At 37.9% G+C, this 25863-nt stretch overlaps 2 protein-coding genes across 5 annotated transcripts in view; one reads left to right on the top strand and one right to left on the bottom strand.

Moving 5' to 3' along the window:
* LOC125265631 (leucine-rich repeat and fibronectin type-III domain-containing protein 4) overlaps positions 1-18102 on the bottom strand; it is a 29272-nt gene extending 11170 nt beyond the window's left edge. Inside the window, exons 1-3 of one of the 2 annotated variants that reach the window (XM_048185989.1) lie at positions 18051-18102; positions 15159-15429; positions 13433-14170 (exon numbers count right to left, since the gene is read on the bottom strand). The gene's annotated coding sequence lies outside the window, so the exon portion shown is untranslated. Of the gene's footprint in view, positions 1-13432; positions 14171-15158; positions 16828-18050 lie in introns of those variants that run through there. The other variant, XM_048185988.1, reaches the window with a different exon arrangement.
* Positions 1-25863, top strand: part of pcxb (pyruvate carboxylase b) — a 256057-nt gene that overhangs the window by 168192 nt on the left and 62002 nt on the right. The gene's annotated exons all lie outside the window — the stretch shown is intronic.

Genomic DNA, 25863 nt, shown 5'->3' with positions numbered 1-25863 from the left:
CAGAAGCCTGTAACTTCACACTCCCACCTTAGCTTATAGCCATTTTCTTTGGCAGAAGAGCCATTTGCTACACTTCAAGAGAAATGAAATACACTAGTCATTTCCCTAAAAATTAGAGCTATATAGACATTAAGACTGAATTGATCAGCACCTATGGACAAACTCTGCTAAAGATGGTTTCAGTCCTAATGACATGGAAGCTACAAACCAAATTATGAGGTCAACTATAGTATAGCAGTCAATACAAATAAAGTCATAATGCAAATGTTGTCACTTTGTGCAGTGTACTTTGTGCAGTACTTGGACAGGAGATGAACACAAGGAAAGAGGGAGAGAGAGAAGGACAAAAAGAATGAAAGAATCTTCACATGACATAAAAAAAATTGCTAATGACCGGTTTGAGACCAAAAAAATCCATAATATCTGTAATTTGAATTCTTGCACCAGTTTGTCCCTTGCATTGAGTTGTCATCATAAAATATGGGTTTCCACGCAAAGATCAATCCGAAGAGGTATTAAGTTCTTTCAGAGTGTAAATCACATTTCTGTCCTGCATTAGCGCATTCAGCAAATGCTCTTTAACAGTGTCACTTAACACTAAGTGCATGTAATCATGCAGGTACAAGCATGGGAAACAGCTATCAGAATCAGCACGAAATGCCCCATCTCTGTAGAGTGAGAATGTGGACCCAAGCAAAATTTCAGCCTTCCTCATGGCCAGTGTTGAGAAGTAACCTACTCATAGGCGTAATTTGCGGGTGGGACGGGTGGGACATGTCCCCACCACTTTTTGAAAGGGTCGATATTGTCCCCACCACTTTTTGAAACATCTCGCGGATATCTAATACAAAAGAAACACCTCTAGTTGATTATCAATTTGAGTTAATAATAGGCGATCTGGCGCTGGGATGTGTTGTTTTTGAAATCATGTTGAGTGCTAGTTGTCGCTGTTATCAGAGGCGCAACAGTGTTCTCTTGGCGCTCGTGCACACTGCGCAGTGTTCACACGGACAAGCGCTTCAATCTATCGCTTAACTGTTGCAGAGACTCTCTATTCGTTAACGTTGAATCACAAAACAAAATACAAATAAACGTGTCCCTGCTTTTGATATACAATCACTGACGAACAGTTTTGTGAATTTGGTTTTAATGAGAGAAAAAAAAAATCATACATGGTTGGTTGGATTCGAACCCAGAATCTCTTGCATGCTAAACGAAAATGTTGCCTCCAGTCCATCAGGACAATCTATTTTTTACAGCGGATCCACGTATTTATTAACTACATACTCTCGAGACATATTGTATTATAGCAGATGTAAGGAAGAAACTATCATATTAATTTTAATATCATATTATTATTATTATAATAATACAATTACAATACCCCCCCCCCCACACACACACACACATACACATTCCTGTCCCACCCACTTTTTAAAACAAAGTTACGCAACTGAACCTACTTAAATACATGTATCATTTGTGTGGCAGTTAAAAAAATGTATAGCTTTTCCGCCAAGTTACTTTTGCACTGTAGCACAACCAAATGCTAAATACAGTAGCTGGTTTAAAAGTCACGTTGTATTTCGCAAGCAACTTTACTGTCAAGCAAGCTGAGTGAATAATCTAACATCTGCTCCTAAACTGTCCCTTCTTTCTCTGTGTGTGTTGTTTGAAACACTGATTTATTGTAATGAGATGGTTTTGTTTGAAACAGGCCTGTTTCTCATGTGTATCATTAAAAAGTCTGATTCACTTGCACGAGACCCTGTGCAGTTGCACGCGAGACACATGCCCTACAACGGTTCTTATGTTTGTCCTACATGGTCTTCTCCTCTCTTACATAGCATTGGAAATGTAGTAAATTGGTTTATTCGATCGGTTCAAGTAAATTAACAGAAAATAAAGATTTACTGATTTGGGCCGCAGCACTGCATTTTATAGAGGAATGTTTTGTTGAATACTTATATAAATTCAATTGTACTCTTGAGATATATATTTGACTGTAAATATATCAAAGGGTTTTATATTTTTATAGACATTACCCTCTTAGAGCTTCAATGTAGTTAGCTACTTCTTGTTATTAGATTTTAGTAGATTTTTCTAAGAAAAGTAGATTGACTGTTGTTTAATTAGCGTGGCAAGCTGCATCTTCAAAGTAACATCCCCAGCACAGCTCATGGCAGACTCACATCTGTAATGGTGATCTTTAAATAACCATTCCCAGCCGTTTGTGTCCATGCAGTACTTCCCATGAATGCACATCATTAGCGGAGCTTGTGCTTCACCCCTTCGGTATTATTAACAGTACAGTGCAGTAATTATGCAAATTTCAAAATGACACGATAATAATTTTTGCAAAGTCATTACACTGAAAAATGCAGAAAAATATAAGCAGGGAACAATCAGACTTTACTCAATTAAGCTTGTTTTCAGCACATTTCTCATTATGTAGTGGCAGATTCTAATTTTGGGATTATATAACAAAATTAGATGAGTCTTCAGTGACTTTGCACTTGAAAGTCCATCTTGAACATTTATAATGTTCACATAGAAGAAGTGCCTGATTAAACCTTAGGATTAAATTGATTTCTGTATTGATTGTACAAACTACTCTCTGAAAGATTCTTACAGAGAGCATTAAGATTCTTCTTAGCAGTATGGTTTTGTGATAGTAATTATAACTAGCTATGGCAGAAATTATGGTTGTCATGGTAGTTGTTGTTTTTTTTTTTATAAATAAACGGATGCCATCATTCTCACCTTAGTGTCTTTCTAGATGTGTATGACTTCTTTTCTTTTGCTGAACATAAAGAAAAGCTAGGATTGATTGATTGATTTATTTCACTGAAAAAAAAAAGCCATACAATTTTAAAACATAGTAAGTAAATGATGTCAGAATTTTCATTTTTGGGTGAACTATCCCTTTAAGTGATGGAATTCAGTGAAGGCATATGGTGAGTGTTGATGTTCTGATTAATAACTGGAGTTTTACACCATAATACACCATAAGAATGCATTCGCTACGTGCTGGAGGGAGAGAAAAGTGCAACTGAGTGCAATTTCCAACGTGACTTTTAATGTCTTGTAACTTTGCATTCCCAGAAGTCTGTGGCAGATCGAGCGGAAAAAAACTCAATAGTGCTATGCAAAAGTATCCGCTTCATCTGTCTCTTTCTCTTCCTTTTCACTTTTACTGTGTGCGGTCTTCCTCCGCCCTCCTTTGACCTTCCTCTCTCCCTGTTTCTTCTCCATGCCCCTCTTTTTCAGTTTCCCTCTATTACCCAGGGTTCTGCTTATCACTTGTGTCCACTCTTCCCATCTGCCCTTGAGGTAACTTGAGAAGTGATGCAACATTAGTTAAAATATCCCTCCTCTCTCTCTCCTTCTCCCTCTCTTACCATCTTTAGCCACCTGAGAACAGACCAGCCGAAATAGATCTTGTCTCTCTCCTCCATCGATCCGGCCACCCAGGATAGATAGCAGGCCTTCCTCAATATTATCAGGCCTCTTCCTCCTTCCTCCACCCTCCTTGTCCTCTACTCATATTCATTCCTAGGTTCAGGACATGCCTGTGCTTGTCTTGGTCTAATTTTATCTTCTAGAGCAACTAGGCATGTGTGTGTTGGTAGGCCGTAGATTAGATTAGAATAGAATATAAATTCTGGTAATCCTTTTGTAATCCGTAATGTTATTCATGATTCAGGCTGAATGAAAAACTACTGCGAGTGCCTGGCTTTAGCACGTAATAACTCTGTCCAGTGTGTGTGTGTGTGTGTGTGTGTGTGTGTATATTTGTCTCACTCTGAACACCTCTCTGCACTTAGCAACTCCCTCAGCCCTCTTTCGCCAACACTTTCTGTCCTCAACGCACTCCTCCTTCCCCCATGTATCCCTCGCTGCCTCATATTAAATCACACACAGAGCTTTGCTGCTTTAGTCAGTGTCTCTACAAATTCTACGGCCACAAAGCAGATGACCATTTACTAACGATTATCACATCAATTACATTCTGTACTGCACAAGACTCTGAAGAGAGCCATCACACACACACACACACAAACACACACAGTGGCAGAAAGATTAATTGAAGCAACATTGACTGAATAAGAATCATTAGCATCCTGGCTTAGTTTTACTCTTTTCTCGGTACTCAAGTTAAGAGCAAGATTTTTTCTTGTTCTTTTTCCAGGAAGGCTTTTTTCTGGGGCAGCATGACACTGTGAGCAGTGCACAGAGAGCTGTCATCAAATCAACTCTTTTGAAATGTCCTCATATTTTTTAAGCTTTACTTGACCTTTTTTTAATTATTATTATTATTGTAGTCAAAGGGTGTAAACATGTTGTCTGACAGTATGTTTTATTTTAGATTTATTTTATTTTATTATTTTTGTGTTGCTTTATTCATTGGTCCCTACCTAATATTGTTAATTAAATTTTAAAATGTTCTAAATTTATTATTAGCAATTCAATTTATTTCATAATGCATCTACAGTGCGTGCATAATTATTATGCAAGTTGATTTTCTGATCATGTTTTTTTTTTTTTTTTTTTTTTTCAAGCACATTTTACCAATTCCAAACCACATCAATCTTAATAACTACTATTATTTTGTATGTAATCATCTATAAGTGATATACTTGTGCAGAATTATTAAGTAGTTTTTTTTTTTTTTGACGGATAAAAAGAGCCAAAAAAGAGATTTAACTCAGACTGAAAAGTGCCCATGAGAAGGATGCAATACTAATGCAATACTAGAAATTGCAAAGTTGAGGCATGAACATTGTACAGCAAAATGCTCATTGGGTCAGCAGTGTCAAACAAAAACAGGTGGAGAAGAAAAGACACACATTAACTGCAAAATAATTAAGAATTAAGGTGAAGAATTAAGTGTGAAGCCATCAGGAACCCTTTAGTCTCCAGCGCCACCATTTTCCATAACTGCAACCTACCTGGTGTCTCCAGAAGTGCAAGGTGTCAGGATCTCAGAGACAGGTTAGGTCTCATGAGACTGATTTTTTTTTATTTATTTATTTTTTTTATAGGCTTTATAGAGAGACAGATTGAAAGTGATTCTTGAAGGACCAGCACCACATCCTCACACTGTATTTCCAAATCAGATTTACAAAGAATTGTGCCTCACAAAGCACCAGTAAACAGGCCAGAGGTGACAGTGGCAAAAAAATAAAATACCCTAACCACGTTTAAGTGTTAATCCCATTTTAGTAATAAATGACAATCACAACCACATTTTAATGATTCAGTAGTGATTCATTTTGGAAAAATCTAGTAGCATTTTGTTGCATTTTATTTTGTGATTTCACTGACTTTATTATTGTGGCTTCAAAGCAGCTGAAGAGGCTTTTCTCATAGCCAGACAGAAAAGCAGCACATATATATGCAGTGGGTTGTGATGGGAAGAGTATAGTGCAGGGTGATGCCCATAGAAATGTTTTCCACTAGGACAGAATTTATTGTCAACGAGAGTAGTCAGAATTTAGAGCAGGCAATCTCATAAAAGGTATGAGCGATAGAGAAGTGAAGTGCATTTCTGAGACAAGGAAGTCTATAATACCTGGAGAGAGCTAACCATTAGCATTCAAGGACAGCTGCGTCCACATTTTTGTGCCTTTTTAGCCAGTCATCTGAGGTGGAAAGTGACTAATCACTCTGGAGCCGCAGGAAATGACATCACACTAACCAGCAAAACCTCACCGCTAATCTACAGCAGTCACACTACCCAGTCGCTATCTCAGCACATTCAATTCAGATTCAATTCAATCAGATATTTTCCAATAACACTGTAGATTCAGCAGCCTGAGAGGAAAAAATCACCAAAAGACTGCTACAAGAAACACAGGGGGTATTGCAAATAGAAATAGAACTGTACTTCATATCTCAAAAAAGTGGCATCTCTAGTGTTTTTTATGAAATACAGATATACAAACACTCAGAGAGGGAGACTAACAGCATTTTGTAGTTGTCAGGTGTGATATTCTGTTTATTGAGGCAAAGTTTGTATTATCTTTGTGCGCTGACTGTGTTGTGTATGTGTGTGTATGTTAGCACGGACGAGAGGAGGACTGAGAAAGCCAGAAAGAAGCTTGAGACAGGTGGTATAGGTCACATTGAGTTTAAGTCTGTATTATGCTTTTGTGTGGATATAACAGATGAGTTGTAGATAGGTGTAGCTCCATATATATCATTCACATCATCTGATCTATGGTATTAAAGACTTCTATCATCTAATGAAATCTTACTGTGAATTGAACTGGGAGATTTATTATCTGTGCAACAAAGAGAATCAATGATCCTCAGATGTCTCCTGCTTTTATAGGAAATGATCTCCAACACACACACGCACATGATCAAACGCGCATACACACACATACTCTTTGACAAATGGCTTTCATCTTCCTGGTTCTCATCTCATAGTTGTACATCAGCTCTCTCATATCTTCACCATTTTACATGACTCTCTCTCTCTCTTTCTGACTGTGTGTGCGCACTAGACAAAGTGACTTAATGTCATGAAGTCATTAGGATGTAAAGAGAAGAGGCAGAGATGTGGAAGGTGTTCGCAGTATCTTTCTTACACCCAAACACACATGCACACTCACATGCACTAATATGGAGGCGGATGACGATCTGACAGCAGTGATCCATCAAGCGTCTGAAAGGGAAATCTCTGAAGAAAAACAGAGAGAGAGGAAAGCTGGTGGAACGACAGAGAAAATTGCATTGTGCTTTGTTATGCAGTTGCTATGATGTTCTGGGTGGTTGCTAGGGCATTGCTAGTATGTTTTTGGTGGTTGCTAGGGTGGTGGGTAGTTTCCAGGGCATTGCTAGGGCGTTCTTGTGGTTGCCAGGGCATTGCTAGTGTGTTTTTGGTGGTTGCTAGGGTGGTGGGTAGTTTCCAGTACATTGCTAGGGTGTTCTGTGGTTGCTAGGGCATTGCTAGGTTGTTCTAGGTGTATGCTAGGGCGTATCTATCTATCTATACATCTATCCTTCTATTCACCCATCCATCCAAAGAAGCAAATAGGTTTAAATATTTTAGTTTTATTTTATTAAATCAGTAAGATTTGAGACTTTTTGACTCCACAAGGTGAATTCATATTTCAGAAGAGTCTTATTTATCTGACCCAGCAGTGACCCTCTCAGCACTGCTCACTCAGACTCCCTGCATCGATCCATCTAGGCATCTGATTATCCATCCAACCATGCTTTCATATGCATGTCCATTTCTCTATTTATTCAGTCATCCATCATCTTTCCATCCACCATCCAATTTGTCTGCCTCTGGTATATGTCTGTCTGTGTCTGCTGTTCTGTACGAATCTTTTTGAGGTCATTCTCATAATTCTCCTCATTTCCTGTTCTTCTGTTTCTGAGTTCACTTTCTCAGAGCAGTGAATCAGCAGAATATAAACTCTGATCCTTAAGCACTGGAATACGCTTGATATTCTGTATAATATGATCCTTATATCTGTCAGTCGACATCTTGCATTTTATGTTTTACCTGCAGGTTTGTATATCTGTCATAGTGAGGACTTTGCATCGATTTTTTTAATGATTAATGATATTTTCCAACCCGCTAAACCTTCTAAAGAAATATTTCTGCATTTTTAAAATGCTATTGTTTTATGTTTATTAAACTTTTCCTCAATGGGATAGTTGACTTGTTGCCACAGTGCAAGTGTTTTTGGGTTGTACTATCCTCGTGAGGGTATTTGGTCCCGACAATGTAGGCAAAACCTGACCCACTCTTATAAAAGTCCTATAAACTCAGTAGAGTTGCATGATACTTCAAATTAGATTTTTTTTTTTTCTTTTTTTTTTTCAAATAGAGATCACGATTCTCCCACGATTCTGAAGACAACTAAATTTAATAACTTGTAATATAAAACATGTTAATTTCTATCTATTTAAAAAATGTTTAATTAACTTGAATGAATTAAATAAAAAAATAGATTTGAATGTATTATTAAATTATTCACTCACTCATAAATACTTGTTTCATTACTGGAAGAATCAACGTTTTCTGAAAGAATCTCTTGAATGAATAATTCAATGACAAATATATTTTTAACAGTCACTTTTCTCCACCCAGTGGTGTAATGATGCAATTGATACAATCGTTATTCAAAAGGTTATTTGCTCTATTTTGATCGCTTCCATGTCATGATCACCAGTTGGGAGTGCCCTGGTTAGCCACTAGAGGGCACTCCACCCCGGACTATTGTATCACTCTTAGGACTCCATCTCCCATAACCCTTTGTTCCGGACTCATCACTGATCATTGCACACAGCTGTCTTCACTTATGTCATTAGTTTCTATTTATACCTGGTTTGTTTTTGTCAGCCTCATCAAGGTTTTGTGTAATGTTACCTGCACGTCTGAGCACTTTTTCTGGTTTGTTTTCTTGTTTTCTTGTTTTCTTGTTTTCTTGTTTCTTGTTTCTTGTTTCTTGTTTCTTGTGGACTGTTTTTCATGGATTTTGACCCTTTGCCTGGCATTGTGCTACTCTTTGGTTATCCCTAAATAAAAGCTGCAATTGGATCTTACTTTCAAGTCTCAGAGTACCGTGACATTCCATTGACATCAGTGTTTATATACGAACTATAAACTTTTATACCAGTACTTCTGTGATGATTTGAATTATTGTAAGACAGAAATAATGATACAGTGTGGTTGAAAAGACCTCTGGGTCAGCAGCAGCGCCGACGCATATCTGAATGTTCCCGAATCTCTGTCATTTAGGAATAAGATTGTGTGGGTGTTTGAATCGAGATTGCGATCTTTTAACGATTAATCATGCAGCTCTAAAACTCAGTATAGTATTCATTGCTCACTGTAAAAAATATTCAGTGAAATTTACAGTAAACAAAACCTGCCAGCTGTGGTTGCCAGAAATTTACCGTAAACATTTGAGATTTTACAGATTTACTTTAAATTTACAGTAAAAAAAAATATATTTCACAACTGATATAATGTTAATATACCAACCTATACTAATATCTGTTTTGTACCTTTGTAATACAATGACAACCAACAAAGACAGGTGGCGATGAGAAAGTCACATGACGAATCAAAGATCATCACCAGCAGTTTTTCCACAAACTGAGAAGGTAAATACTAATATATAAAAGGTGCACAGTGTCATTCTCACAAATACTAAACACCATCTTTGTAACATACATGACACTAAAGTAATGCAATAAACATTAATTTAACAACATTAGCTGTAACATAAAACCCTCATGTACATAAATGATTAGATAAAACTAATAATAAACATATTTATTTCAACATAAATACATCAGACGTGAAGTGCCACACAGGGAATTGGGAATGTCAATTTCCAGTCTTGCACTGTAGGTTAACTTTAGGTTCACTTTACTTGTTCTTTTTCACTTTCAATATGTATATAGTAAGAAAACTTACTGTTAACCAATTAACAGGTTTTTACTGTCACATTTTTACAGTCTTTTACCATTAAAATAATGATATTTTTTTTACAGTGCTGTCTAGAATGTCGTCTTCAATCAGGCTTGCTTCAGTTGTGAGGCTGTGATGTCACTGAATTTTAAAACACTTTAATGAATAAATCTGTCTGCTGCATTAATAAATAACCATATGCAAAATGATCAAATAAGTAATTAGTTGAACAGTTCAAGCCTTTTTCACCTAAATTTACCATTGTTGACCAGCTTCACAAGCTAGGATTTCCTGGTGAACAGAATGCCTATGCTGGCACACCATCTAGACCAGCCCTACACCATACACCGGCACTGAATTTATTTTGCTATTGTTCAAAATTAGCTATTTCCCAAGCTGTTTTTCAGCAGGGATGGTGAAATATCAGGATGGGTAGCATAATGTTAAATGCTCTCTGTGAGCATCTCTCTCTTCTACAAGATCTGTCCTCCTTCATCAGAACCTGCTGTTCCTGCACAGCTACAAGCTAACTGCTAACGAACTCATTCTGTTTATATAATGCTGCTGCAGGGATATACACTGAAAGAGAGAGGCACAGAGAGAAAGTATTGATAGACATGAAGGTAGGACACAACTGTTTGGAAAGGAAAGGAAAGGAAAGGAAAGGAAAGGAAAGGAAAGGAAAGGAAAGGAAAGGAAAGGAAAGGAAAGGAAAGGAAAGGAAAGGAAAGGAAAGGAAAGGAAAGGAAAGGAAAGGAGGTTTTGGATAAAAGTGTCAAGGTAGGAAGGGAAGCCATTGTAAACAGTTCTCTTAAGGCAGATTCAGGCCTTTCTTTGAATTGAGGAGAGGAAAAGATAACTCAGAGACTAATATGAAAAATCTGAAAAAGTATTGAAGAGGCTGTCTTTGATGTATTGGTGCTGGCATTGATGGCAAATAGAATGCTTTGGTGACAAAGAAAATGAATGCAACTTTTGAAGTAAACTCTCTCTCACTCAGTGTTGCCAGGGTCTTGTTTTTTTACACACAATTGGGCTATTTTGAAAATGCAGTCGCAGGAAAAATTACAGAGCCGTGGATTGCGTTTTTTTAGGCTACTTATATATAATGTACCATGGCCGCCAAATGTTTACCTGTAGACAAAGAAAAATGAAAATACATCCTTTTACTAATGTGTGTTGATCCTTGGAATGAATACCTGGAAATCTCAAGACCACTGAAAGTTCGAGAGAAGGTGAGACGGTATGACGGCCACGTTTGATGTCACTTCACAACCTAGAAGTTCTGTCAGGACCACTATCATCAAATATGATTGATAATAGCATAGAGTTTGTATTGGCGGTATGGTTCTGTTCTGGGCAAGAACTCCCTGCGCATCCATGCAGCCTAGCATGGATAATGGAGAGCAGCAAAACCCCCCATCAGGGTAAACAGAACAGAACCAACATATGCAGATATCAGTAATGTCACTAATTTAATGTACACATATTTCAAGAATTAGTCTGATTCAGGGGAATCATAAGGCCAAATCCTGACTGACGAGAGGAGGAGCTGGGGATGGAGCAGGGTAATTGACACTTCGCAAAGGACCGCCCCCCTTAGTTACTGTTGCTTTGTCCGACAAGCCATGGGGCTGTCACACCACACGCAGTGTAAAATACATCGCGGAGCAAAGAGGACACTGACAACATGTCGACAGACAAGACAGAGCAGGTTACTTATGATATTAAACAAAGTCCCAGCTTTCAAATTGTGTAATTTTTTGTAAGAAATTCGAACAATAAAACCGTTTGGCTCTTTAATGTGTCGTGACAGATTGCTGTAGTGCCTCAGCTCAAGCGGCTCATGAACCGATCATCTCTTCCTACTAGTTAATTTTTAGCATCAAATAAACATGAATGAACAAGAGAAGGAATGCTGTTTAAAATGCGGAAAGATGTAAATACACAGCATTTTTCAAGTTCAAGTCCACCGAGGTTAATCTTCTAACTCCTGACTGCTTTGTCGGACAAAATGGCAGATTAGGCATTATGATTGGTTAGATCGCTTGTCAATCAAACTCCCGGCAAAGGGTCAATTAGCTCCTGAGAAATGCGATAGCTACTGATAATACTGAGGAGCTTATATATGGATGTTGTGATAGGCGTCGTATTCCTATAGGTTGACGCGAGTCACCTGGGAGTCAGATGCGAGCTTGACCGACGCTAATGCTGGATTTACATGCATTTCTCCCCCATTGGGAATTTTAAGGCAGGTTAATCGAGTTTGGCATTGTAGATTAATTGCACATTGATGCTTGTGTGTAGACAAAACAAGAGTATGTAAAGAGTATGTAGGCTATTACTTGTCTTGACTGAGATCAGAAATATATAATTATAAGAATGTTAATAGACAGAATTTTAATCTGCATTTTTCTGGGACCTGGCAACCCTGCTCTCACTTAATGTCACACACACACAAACAGAGACACAGAGAGAGAGAGAATACACCAGCGTGAGAGAGGCAGATAGATAAATGCTGTAGAGCAGTGTAAAGTGTCCTTCATGTGTGCGCATGAATATGCATAGAGAAGTGTGCGCTCTAGATGGAGAGCACCAGAGCTCTTCAGCTGTTTGTGTGAGAGTGCGTATGCATGTGTTGTCATTATTGCACTGTAAAATCCATCTCTCTTGTGTTGTGTCACTGCATTAGCTGCTTTGAGATGTGTGCTTGAGTTTATGCAAGGGAGAAAAAGGGAAAAGAGGTTGAAATATAAATGGCCCACAAAGTACCTTGAGCTCCATAAATAAATGGATATAGCCTACACATCTGTCTTTCATTGGAGGGAGAGAGGTGTTTGTGTGCAATCATAACCGTTTCTAGAGCGGAATGCTTTTCTCTGACCCATTCATGTGTATCCAGTCAGCCACTGTCAAATTGACAGCTGTTTAATTGACTACAAAAGGTCAACATCTAGTCCTGTCTTCAAAACAAACTACCACCACACACATTGTCAGACTCTAAGAGAAGCATAGGAAAGAAAAATAGCAAATGAGATTTCTTTAAATATTAAGTGTAGAACTGATGCATCAGCAAACGGAAATACAAAAATAATGTTTTCGGAACTCCAATGACTAGTCTGGCAAACAAATAGACCCGCCTCAAATTCATGCAATTGGTTGAGCCAGTGTTGCTATGGCTATGCAAAAGCTATTTCAAAAAGGAAGCAACTCAATTACACAGCCTCGTAAGAGTCCTCATTTTGCTTAAATCCCAGAATCCATTGCAGTCACCTCAGTAAATCCTACATGGCAGATAGAGCAAGATTTTGATTAGAAATTCTTATAATGCATTCAATAAGAAAAACAACATGCAGACACCAAACTCTTTTGGAATCAGTTGTGAGTTGAGCACTATTACCACACAAAGTGTCTGCCAATGTAGAGCATTCAGAATCGCTTTATAATGTTTCATGTCTGTATACTGCTGTCAGATTAGCAACATTTTGCAGGCATAAAAGGGTCCATTTTCTATTATCGACAGTGTAGCGACGTTTGAAACACAGCTCACACAGAAGTCACTTTTGAACCAAGCAGTCGGTCCAAAAAAAATCACCTAATAACAGTAAATATGACTGTACCTTTAGAAAGCAGCTCCCTATGTAGGCAGCTCACTGTGAACAGACCCTGCATGTGAGCCATTCGTCTCATTTATTTCTGTTTTTAAGGAACTTTACAGCAAACATTGGAGACAAAGTCGATACTTAAATGAAACTTAACTCAGAATGCCATTAGAGCAACCTCTAAGAGACAAAATGTTCCATTTTGTGTGCTGAAGGATGTGGAACAGGACTGTGCATACAAAAGCTTGGTAAAGATTTTCTGCCCTGCATCTTTCATCTCAGGTCAGTCAATTACCTTGTACATTAGTCTTCAAACATTCCAGTATGTGTGTTCTTGAGAGAGAGAGAGAGAGAGAGAGAGAGAGAGAGAGAGAGTGAGAATATTTACCTTTTCTGTCTGTGTTGATCCCAGTTCAATTAGCTGCTCATTTCCAGATGTTTATCTGTGTGTTTAAGTTTTAGAGGTGTTTGTTAATCCAGACTGAGGTGTTTATCCCTTATAAAGGTAGAGAAGTGTCCACGAGTGTTTGTGTGTCTATCCCGTGTCCATGCTCACACTTCAAACATGAGGATTCGACTTGAGTCAGACTGTCAATTCCACTCATATCTCCTCCAGTTTGGTTTGTGGAAAACACAGGGATATGCTCTTCCCTTGTTAAAATGTTCCTGCTGTGAAACATTTTGGCCTTGGGGCCTTCCAGCAGTTTCACATTTCCACTGAACGCATTTTAAGATTTTCATCATATTCTTCCACTTTTGAGTCTTTCCAGCTGTTCTGCCCCTCTATTTTCCAAGATCCTGCTGTTTTTATCTTCTCCTCATCTTCTTTTCCTGCTCCTTTCCATCCACCTGCGATGTTCATGTGCTCATTTTCCCATTCAACACCTCCTCATCTTGCTCTCTCATTCTGTCAGTCTGTTTATTCTTTATTCCAGATGTGCACCTTGTTTGTGTTCTCCTAAATTGCTCTGATTGTTGTTTTCATGTATTCGCCTCTTCAGTTGTTTGTTCCATTTGTCTTTCAGTGTCGGATTCCAGTGAGCTGCCAGTTCTGAGGCCTTTATGTCTTACGGCAAAATAACGTCCCAAGCACAGAGAAAAATAGGGTGGTGGGAGTGAGGAATGACTGAATGGGATGGGGGGATGAGTAAGGAATGAGAGAAGAAAAACATTCATTTTGATTAATTTGTTGTCATTGTGAATACACACATACACAGAGATACTTTGATTGAAAATAAATATGATAAACACTGAAACCAAGAGAATAAACAAATGAGATGTTAACAATATCTCATTTGGAATTTTTCTTTCCAGTGAAGAGAGAATTATTAATAACATGCTTCTTCCGATGGCATCGAGGGCTGCCACTCAAAAGCACGGGGTCCATACTAAATGGGGGCCCCCGTCTCCTCGCCCAATGATTAGGACCCCCTCACCCCCTCCCAGCCCAGGACACCAGCCCTGATGTCATCTCTCCATTTTGCACTTAGAAAAAATTCCTATAGACTGCATCATCTCTCCTCTTGTTTAGTCATGTCTGTCTCTCACTGTTTTCTGTGTTTTCTCACTTCGTCCAATTGCAAAAAAAAACATTGATTCCTCTAGGAAATGTCACCAAATGGTTTCCTGTCCTTTTGTCTCTCACTTTCCCTCTCTCTGCCCCATCTGTCACACACACATACACCTCTAGTTATTTTTGTGTCCTCTTCAGCTTGTCATTCTTCTTGAGCGTGTCTCAGACAGCACAGAGACAGCATTCAAATTAAACACCTCCTGCGTGTGTGTGCGCGCATCAGGAGAATCACAGATGCAGACAGAGTGTTTTTTAATCTGTGGGTGCGGTGACAGTGTGTGCTGTTTGTGTGTGAGACTGTGACTACTAGTTAATGTGCGTGCGTGTGTGTGTGTGTGAGAAGAGAGAGGAGTTAAGCAGCTGTATTATATGGTGTCAGGCATGTCACCATGCAGACTGACAAGCATCATCTCTGCCTCATCATCCGTTTCTCTTGTCTTTATATTTGTTATCAGTTTTTTTTTTTTTCTTCTTTACTCTCAATATCCATTTTACATCCATCATTTAAAACACACACACACACACACACACACACACAAACCTGCTTTTCCAGCATTTCCAGTTGAGTAGTCCTGCAGGAAAAGGCGATCCGACTCCTGGCTTCCTCAAAAGCGAAACAAGACCCTCTTTCTCTCTCTTTCGGACACCGGTCCTCTTCCCTCCCTCTCTTGATTTCTCTCTCTCCGTCTAACGCTCCCTCGTTCTCACCAGCTGTGAGCCGCTGAATCTCTTCAGAGGACAAACTCCTCTTTTTTCATCCCTCTTTCTTTCTCTCCTGCCCCAGCTGATTGAAATTTAAGTCATTTTTAATCCTGTCGGTCAGGTATCCAGAGAACGAGAGAACAGAAAAAGAAAAATTAGAGCACAAAAAGGAAAAATGACAGATCTTTTGTTGTGCTGGATATTTTTAGCAGTTCCCCTTCATACTTCTGTTATTTGTTTCTAGTTCAGTTTTTTCTCTGGTTTCCACTCATTGTTTTTGTTATTATTCTTCTCCTTCTTTGCAAGCAGTTGAGATGTTTGCACGAACCAACGAGCGACTAGGAGCGAGTGTCGACTACATGCACTGATACATGGAGAGAGAGAGAGAGAGAGAGAGAGAGAGAGAGAAATAGTGAGGGAGGGGGCTAAAAGAGACAGAGAGAGGGAGAGAGATGGACAGCCTCCAGCAGTATTGGCTCAGTGTGATGGTCGGGGTAGCGAGGGAGTGATAGAGGAAGAGATGATAGAGAAGCAAAAGGAAGAGCTAAGTATGGAGAAATGGATGGAAGAGAGTGATACGGAGAGGGAGGCGATAAAGATGTACATCAAACGCAGAGAGGATTGATATCAAATTTACAGCTGCCTGCTGTTAATAAGATTGAAATTTTCAGTCCTAAACACTCCTACAGAGTTTAACACTGTTCATACATGATATATACAAGAGATAATGATATTTTCCTGCTAATATTGCAAATTACTTTGTGTTTGAATGAATGTGTCTATTATTTATGTGTTTGTTTTGCCTACATTGTTAAGATCCAAATGTCCCTGCAAAGATGGTAAAGCTTGAAATCACCTGCATAAAATGGTCTCCATGAGGAAAACAGTTTAATAAATATACTAAATGAGGTCTTTTTGTAATTTCTGTTTTTGTGAGGGTTCGATTTAGAGGATAGGAAATACCATTAGCTCAGTTTAAAGACAATAGAAGTTAGTGGAAAGTCTCCATCATGAAAAACAAACGTGTGTGATATTTGTGTATGTCTGTGAAATAGAAGGAAGGAGATTGAGATTGAAGATGTGTGAAGTGTGTATAAGGGGAGGGGGGTTTTTAGACCACAAAGATGGCAATATCTGAAATCCCTGTCCTTGTGGGGAGATTTTTTGGTCTTCATGAGGCAAACAGCTTATAAATCATATTGTATGCTGTTTTTTGAAAATGCAGAATGTTTTCTATGAGGGTTGTGTTTGTGCAGTATAAAAATCATTATGTCTATGAAAAGTCCCCATAAAACATGAAAACGTGTTCTTGTATATACAGTATGGTTTATGAGGACACAAATGTGTATAATGGTATAGGTATTACATGGTTATAAACATGTAATGTAACGTGTATAAACATGGTTTATGAGGACACTTGCTGTGTTCTCATTAAAGGTCCCTTTTTTCGTGGTTTTTTGAAGCTTTGATTGTGTTTATAGTGTGCAATATAACATGTGTTCATGTTTCGCGTGTAAAAAAACACAGTATTTTTCACATAATTTACTTATCTGTATACCGCTGTTTCCACTGTCATAAAAACGGGCTGATGACTTCCTTTTCTATGAAGTCCCTCCTTCAGAAATACGTAACGAGTTCTGATTGTGCCAGCGGTTCCTGTGTTGTGATTCGACAGCAGCATAGCGCGCCTTGCCCGGAAAGGTCACGCCTCTTACCAATGTTCCCTCTAATTTTTTTTCTCGCTGAGCAAAACTTTTCTCTGTTGAGCGCACATTTTGGCCACATGAGCAAAAACATACTTTATATCAGATCTGTACAATGAACGTAAACACACACACACAAAAAATGGTTTTATCATGCAACTGTAACATTTAACTTTAATGTGCCATTTCTATTTTATTTGACCCTTGATAACTTAGTGATTTATTAAATAATATGTTTGAAAACAAGCAGTTCAGTCACTAAATTAAGCACATTTTAGGTTACTTGAGATTTTTTCACATTGCTGTATTAACTGTACCAGTCTTTACCAAGAAATTCTATTAAAAAATAATTTCTGTCCTCAGGACAGTTCAATTCTTTATAATAATATAATATGAGCAGTTACAATGATGGTTTGGGACAACCATAATGTGTTTTTGTAAAGTCAATTATTAGCAAAAGACAGTGTTAAACCATCAAAATTACATGTTTACTGCTTATAAATTTCCCAGATTTTATATACCAGGAGGTTAAGATTTTTCGTGGCAAGGAGCCCTAAACAATCCCCTTGTGAGATCATTTTTTTATAACATTATAATATAATAAAATATAATATAATATTTAAGTATTTAAACTGATATACAGTATTATATCAGTTTAAATGCTTCCATTTGTTTTAATATATTATATAGTGAAAACAAACTGAAGCATTTAAACTGATAGCTAAATATTTTTAAGAAAAGTGAACGTTAACTCGTTTATAGTTATCTAAACATCCCTGAAACCCACACCACCACCACACACAAAAATCTATTTAAACTGTATATCACTGATGTATTTTGAGTTTGCACGCTTCACCTGTGGTGGGTGTGATTGTAAATGTCTCAGAGTTTTGTTAGCATTCTGTGCCCATCAATAGTTATTTCCACCATTTTTCATTAAAACATGACGTTTTATTTCACATTTCTTTTCATTTCGCGTTGCCTCTCGTATTGATGTATTTAGTCCGCAAACATGACAGTATTCTTACCGTGACTGATTTGGCTCAGGGCCAGCCAGCGCACGCGCTCAATCGTTCTCTTTCTATGAAACCTGTAAACCGCATTCACCGGTTCCAACACTATAGCGACAATAACTCTATAGCGGTTGCCCAGAGCACTGCAATTATTTCTCATTTAAACTACTACAATCATTTTCATGTCTTTTCTCTGAGCGGCAATTATTTCTTCTGCGCGGCCGCGGCTTCAGAAGTGCGCGGCCGCGCACGCGCGCAGCTTAGAGGGAACATTGCCTCTTACCATAACGTGGAGATGCATGCGCTCAGTGTTATTGTAAACATGTCTTTAATTTTACCCTAACAATTTGAGCCGGAATCAGACCCGGTGATTGGACTGCGGGATGAAAATAACAGCGTTTCGACGACATGGCGACAAACACACTCTCCAAACGCAACTCTTGCTCTTCTCCGTGGGAGCGCAACAAGACCACGCCCCCTTTTTTGTGTATTCCTGTGGGCGGAGGTTAGTCAAAAACTGTTTTAGTGACGTCATTAAAGAAGGAAGTAGAGGGATGTAGTCCAAACTGGCCGTTCGATGTAGGCGACTTCTGTTAAATAAAATATCTCGCTTGGCATTGAACTTTGAGCTTTAAAATTTTACAGATTTTATTTATACTCTAACAACAACATTACACACTAACTAAAGTTTGAAACATGGGATCACGAAGAACGGGACCTTTAACCAAATAGCTTTAAAAAAACATACTAAACAGTGTTTTCTGTGATTGCTAGGTTTAGGGGTAGGGTTAGTGTGAGGTGATAGAATATACAGTTTGTACAGCGTCCCCGTAAACCACATACTCAAGTGTGTGTGTGTGTGTGTGTGTGTGTGCGTTTTTGTGACATATCAGGACACAAATGTGTATTATGACATGGGTATGACAAAAAGAGGTGACTTATGAGGACATTACCCCATGTCCCCACTTTTCAAAAGGCTTATAAATCATACAGAATGAGTTTTTGTGAGAAAGTAAAAGTGTGCACAGTTTCCTGTGATGGGTAGGTTTAGGGATAGGGTTAGTGTAGGGCGATAGAAAATACAGTTTGTACAGTATAAAAACCATTACGCCTATAGAATGTCCCCATAATTCACAAAAACGAACGCGCGCACACGCGTGTGTGTGTGTGTGTGTGTGTGTGTGAGTGATTTATCCAGCTGTATTATCATTGGGCACCTCTATCTATTTCTGCCTGCTATATTTGTCTTGTCTTATTAGCTATTATAGGAATAGATGAGTTATGAACAACCTTCGAATTTACCCAGTTAAAGGCAAACACATACAGAGTAATGAGAGAGAGAGAGAGAATATGGAATGGCGTTATCTTAAGAGAGAGTTTTAGATTTTCATTGGTGTCATTTTTCATTTTAAAAAGCATTTCACAATATCTTTTGGCTGGTTTATTTCCATAATGATATTGAGAAAGGTGGTCACGATCTAGCAACACAAACCAATACCACACCACACTCAAACACAAAGACACCACACTAAAAACAGACTCACAAGTCAACAACACATCAACACTCCAGACTAATAATAAATATACAGCAACCATGCATCCATCCTAGAAAAGCAGTTTAGGCATGCATATGTGTGTTTATTGTGTATGAGGTTTATTAGAAATGAAGACTATTCAGATGTGACACAGCTCATTTGTTCAGTTGATTAGAGGCTGCAGTGGTGTGTAACACTACTGAAAAACCAGCACTCCTTCCTCATCTCTTTCCTCATTGTTATACTTGACTTGTAGTGGGCAGGTGGATTAATCTGACGAATAATCTAGATGACATGATATTATCTGCATTAGCCAACAAACTGTGTCTAATGAACAGAAGAGTCACTACTGGTTTATTGAATTCCACATAAATATTGTATATGTTCAGCAATGTTTTTCAAAATATTTGTGTAGGTCTGAAGTGATAAAATGGTTTAAAATGAACAAAACTCAATTAATTAGGAAGTAAATAACAAAAGTGTTCAAAACTTGCCTTGTGTCTTGCTTTACCCTGAATCACAATGGTAAGCTTATAATAATGATTTATAACTTGTGACCCTGGACCACAAAACCAGCCATTAGTCACACGGGTATATTTGTAGCAATAGCCAACAATACAAAACATACAAAATACAAAATTATCGATTGTTCTTTTATGCCAAAAATCATTAGGATATTAAGTAAAGATCATATTCCATGAAGATATTTTGTACATTTCCTTCTGTAAATATATCAAAAATGTATTTTTGTGAGTGGATATGCATTGCTAAGGACTTCATTTGGACAACTTTAAAGGCGATTTTCTCAATATTTAGATTTTTTGTTTTTGTTTGCAAAAAAAAAAAAAAAAAAAAAAAGACCCTTATAACTGGTTTTGTGGTCCAGCGTCACATTTAAGCTGTTGGTTGAATTTTGGGAGAAATGTCAGTTTTACGTCATTCATCTTTGATTGGCTACATCACAACCATAAATAAAATATAGTGTGTGTGTGGTGCAAAGTGTTTTAGTTCTGAAGCCATAACTAATCAGCAACATTTTTTACACAATGGGCTTTTTAAAAAGTCAAAACAACAGTGGAAGAAAGCTGCATACATTATTCAGGGATATTCGGATACGGATATTGGAAAAATGTCAATATATCTTCTAGGGATGCACTGATGCATCAATGTTAAAACTCTATTTTGTATGTGTGTATAAAAAGGCTAAGTTATACACACTAAAAATAAAATCAGTTAATATTTTAAACACTACATATGAATTTAGGCATCACAACAGGACAAAAAAGTGCAAATTTATTTCAAAATATGTTAAAGATTACATGTAACAGTGTTGATAAATTATAAGTATTTGAAAAATGAACTTTCAGTGACCATTGAATTTTTTTTAAATGTAATAATAGTCAGAAATGTGTGTATACAATTAAATATCTGGTATTGGCCAACATTTATAAAGTAATGTTTAAAAAATCCCTAATTATTTCTTTATGTACTGCAAAGACATTTATACATTTGTAAAAGTGGCTTAAGTGTCCTAATGCTGTTGGATCCGCTCTATCGGTTTTGCATTAGGCCATTGAAGAACCCATATTAGTCAACCACTTTTTATTTTCACACTGTGCAGAAGGGCCTCCTCCCCCACCCTGTCTGTCTGTGTGAGAGAGCAATGTGTGTTTTGTGTTCCTCTATATTTAGTTCCTCCCCCGTCCTCACACACGTTTAGTCATAGCACATTCACACCATTGCCATAACACATACGAATCAAAAACGAAGACAATTAACCACAGAGACAGTGTCACGCTCACCATCAAACTTCCTTGTTTTGTCTCGTGCTCACAAAATCAGTTCAGCACCACGGACAGCGTGTGGTATAAACACTGCGTTTGCTTTGCTCTGAAACTTTCTGCAGTACATCTTGAAAGGAATGTTGTTGTCTGTTTACCATCTCTGCTAATATACTTTTAAAGTTTAGTAGAAAAAGAGAGAGAGAGAGACAGATGGATAGATGGAACGATGGATTACTTGACAGGCCTCTATTCATGCACTAATGGCTGCACACATTTAGGAAGAATGTGTATGTGTGTTTTGTTAGTGATATTTTTTATTTTATTTTATTTTTTTCAAGAACTGTGTTTGTTCTTGAACAGATGTCAATTACGCTGACAGGACTATACTTTACTTTGTCACACTCCACTAGACAGACAAATAAAGGCCTTTCATTAAATTTCTCCTTTTTTTTTGCATGGAATTGTGTGCATTCATGGTAATTTGTTTATTTGTTTGTTTGTGTGTGTTGCTCTTTGTGCAAATAAAGAGATTGTGGACAGTCACAGACCTGTTTGAAATAGACACACTTTGCCACAGGGCTGTTTGAAAGTTTGAAGTGTTTATCTAACATTTAGCGAGAGAGCAAGAGAAAGAGAGAGAGTGTTGGTGTGAGAAGAGGTCAGATCTGTCTTTGATGGTTTTCTATTTGTTATTTCTCTCTCTAATATCAGTTGGTTTTTGGCATTAGTTCCTAAACACCGAACAGATGGACAGCTGGAAATAATGCACTTCAACAAGTTGTGAGATATCATTGGCATTTCTTAATTCTCTGTTGATTATAACACATGCTCAAGTTTTATTTCTAATTATTAGAGTTTGTCTTGTTTGCTATACATACATGAAGTTTACACTGAAGATTAAGGGACTCAAGGGATAGTTCAACAAAAAGATTTGTTATATCATAAAAGTAATCCCAATCTGGTCTCATGGAAAGACTTACCTGTGGGAACGTTTTCACGAGTCGCAAAAGTACTTACTAATACGTACATATCAATGCAGTTGAACACTAGAGGCAGTAAAACAGCAAGCGCTTTTAATCGTTTTCATACACAGTTACGATTACAGGGTCAGATAGATTATGGATTAATAAAGACTCGTTTCACATCTCCTTGCACAATATTATGTTATGACCAAAGTGCATGATTTGTAACAAATATATTTTGGACTTTGCATCGCTTAACCAGCTCCATATGTTTCGGTTTTCTGACGTAACAAGCTTGTTCAGTAGCTTAGCTGATACAGAGTTGGACTTAGGACGAGGAAGCCTTAGGTACGAATCCGGGGAAAACGAGTCATGGTAAAAGTTCTTTCTTACGCGGTTTTGATCTCTCAAAGGTGAGAGATCAAAACAAGCTAAAACGGCACGATTACAGATACTTTTTATGTCACATTTGCTTTTGTTAACACTATCGGGTAGGGTAGGTGGAGTGTTGGTGGTATGTTATTTTAAAAAATAATGGACATTTCACTTTGATACTGCAGTGTTACATATTGGTACGTATTTTGCAACTAGCGAAAACGTTCCCACAGGTACGTTTTTCTAATGAGAACAGGTTCAGTAATGCATATGAATCCAATAGTTTAATCACATCTTCTGATGAGACATGATTGCTTTATATGATGAACAGATTTAATTTAGGGTTTTATCCATTCAAATATTGATCAACGCACATACACTGCCTGAGTACATCAAATATGGAAAATGGAAGCTCCAATGTGTGAGAACCAATGAGGTTCGCGTGTTTTTGAGCTACAGTGTTTACCATTTTTGATAAGCAGTATGTGTGTTGATCAATATTTACCTGTTCAGTACTCAGGACTTCAAAAGTAATCAAATTTGAAATGATTTGTTGTGTAGTCTTTAATGGATGGACAAAAATGCTGATAAAAATTATGTTCTGAAGATGAACAGACTTTTTTGGGTTTGGAATGACATGAGGGTAAAGCCGCGCACACACTTAACGATTGTAAGGCCGATTATGAATGTAAATTGATACTTATGACTGATCGCGCTCAAACGCGTCCAGTCAGAGCCAGTTGCGTTCAGTCTGCGATTGCAGTCGGTGTTCAAATTCTATGTGTAAATATTTAAATCGGCTTCAGTCGCAGGAAACAATCGCTTGTATGTTGAGCACAGTCTTAGAATGTTTTAGCTGGTCGTTAAATGTGTGCCCGGCTTAAGTAAATTAGGACAGATTTTTCTTTTTTGGAAGAACTATCCCTTTAGATTATATACATGTTCTACAGTTATAGAATAATAAGTCAAGTCGAGTCGAACCAAACTGAATTGAAACAATGATGAAGTCGTCAAACTGAGTCAAACCAAACAGAACTGAATTGCAATCAATCAATGATCAGGATTGAGTCAAATTGAGTTTAGTCGAGTCAAACCGAACTGAACACAATTGAATCAAGGAGCTGAAATAAATGAGTCAAATTAAATCAAGGTAAATCAAACTGAATTGAATCAATGATCAGGAATAATGAGTTGAATCAAACTGAATTGAATTGAATGGATTGGAATGGAATCAAGGGGTAGAAATAATGAAGACTAAGAAGCATGAGAGACTTCTCTATATATCAAAAGACTGGCATGATTAAAAAGAAAACCATTTGAGAGAAATAGAGCGATATGACCGCTGTGAAGGCCGATCTGTTAAATGAGACCAAAAAAAGCAAAGACAGAGACTGAATTTGACCCTATGCTTCACAAGAGTGAACGACACCCAAATTAGAGCAAATTGGAGAAAAGAAACCAAACTCTTCTCTTCTTCAGCATACATGTTCAAGACCAGTGACATTCATTTTCCCAGTCCTTCTTCATAGCTGTTCATCACTCATCACATTAGATCCACACAGGAGAAGAATAGGAGGGAAAGCTACATGAAATCCTCCATTAACTCTTCAGCTTCCATTGGAATCCTCTGGAGAAATCCCCCATTTTCTCTCAAGTTTTGTTGGGTAATTGGGTTTTGATCCCTTTGTAGAACACAATGTGTGACGTATGTGAGTTGAGGGCATCCATGTGTGTGTGTGTGTGTGTGTGTGTGTGTGTTTGTGTGTGCAGGCATATTGGCAACATAGAGACAAAGTGTCAGTCAGCGTAGTCAACTCTGAAAGGAATTGAATTCAGATCTAACATCATTGTTTTTTCTGCAAGATCCCTTTTGTATTCTTACTTTGACATATCATCTTCTGTCTCTCCTGTAGTCCCTTCACACTTTCCAGATCTCTTTCTGTGTGTCACATAAAACACACACAAACCCCCATCTCTCTTTTTTGTACTTGTTTCTCTCTGTCATACAACACACGCATTCCTGTCTCATGCCCCATTGCATGCACTAAAACAGTGTTTATTGGTGCAGTGAGCGGTGAGCACTGCTGTTTTGATAGCTGCAGTCTAGGGGCCCATTCCAGTGCACGAGCTCTGTTATGGCCTGAACTGCAGCTGTCTCAAAATGCTAATGCATTTATAGCAGCCATCAGGAAAGAACCGAGTGCTTTCAGACAATACAGATTACAATGCAAACTTCCCACGGCCTGTGAGAGTACTAAAAAGCACTATCACTAAAGTGGACAATTATGGGCCAACTTGATGCTTTGTTCTTTGTTGGCATCTAAAATGATGTTCTGCATTGCATTTGTTTGTTTGTTTGTTGTCATAAGTGGTGCTTGATAAGGAAAATATAACTGTTATTGCTCATATTCAGGATTAGATGGATGATAAAACAGGATGAAAAACTCATAGACTTAAAGGTAGGGTAGGCAATTTGTTTTATTAAACTCATTTCACATCCTGATAGCAATCAATGATAGAAGTGGTCTAAATATTAAAACGTATACATATATGGGTAACACTTTATTTTGATAGTCCCTTTTGAGCATTCTGTCTAGACAGACAGCCACACTGCAAACAAATGGCAGCCGCCTTTTACAGTTCCTTCTGAACCAAAACAATGAGCTTATGCTGCATTCACGCCATGTTGTAACTGTAATTACGAGATAGCAACCCGTGACCTTTAATTACAAGATAGCAACCTTCTACCCAGAGCTGTTCACGTCCTTGGACTCAGATTTATGCATTTCTATGTCAACACTGTCAACGCTGAAATGAATCTGCAGCAGTCAGGTGGTACAGCTACAGCTCTGTAAGTTGTTTACATTCATTATTATTGTAATGATATGTGCTTTGAGACATTTAAAACCGTCTCTTGTCATGCGACTGTAACACAGTTCGTATGTACGGGAAGAAGGAGGCGGGAACCGGTGAAAGTTAAAACAATAATATTTAATAAAATAAACAAAGAACAAAACGAAAGTAATGCCCTCGCGGACGTCTGCCGGCCACACCAACATAATAAAACATAAAATAATATCCAGGCCTGGTCCTCTCTCGTCCTTCACTGTCGTCGCTCCTCCTTTTATGCTTCCGGAGCTCCTCTGTGAGAGACTCGAGGCCGGTGCGACTC

This window comes from Megalobrama amblycephala, linkage group LG3, assembly GCF_018812025.1.
Source record: "Megalobrama amblycephala isolate DHTTF-2021 linkage group LG3, ASM1881202v1, whole genome shotgun sequence".
In the NCBI taxonomy this organism is placed as follows: Eukaryota; Metazoa; Chordata; class Actinopteri; order Cypriniformes; family Xenocyprididae; genus Megalobrama; species Megalobrama amblycephala.
This window is presented reverse-complemented; position numbering and strand designations above follow the sequence as displayed.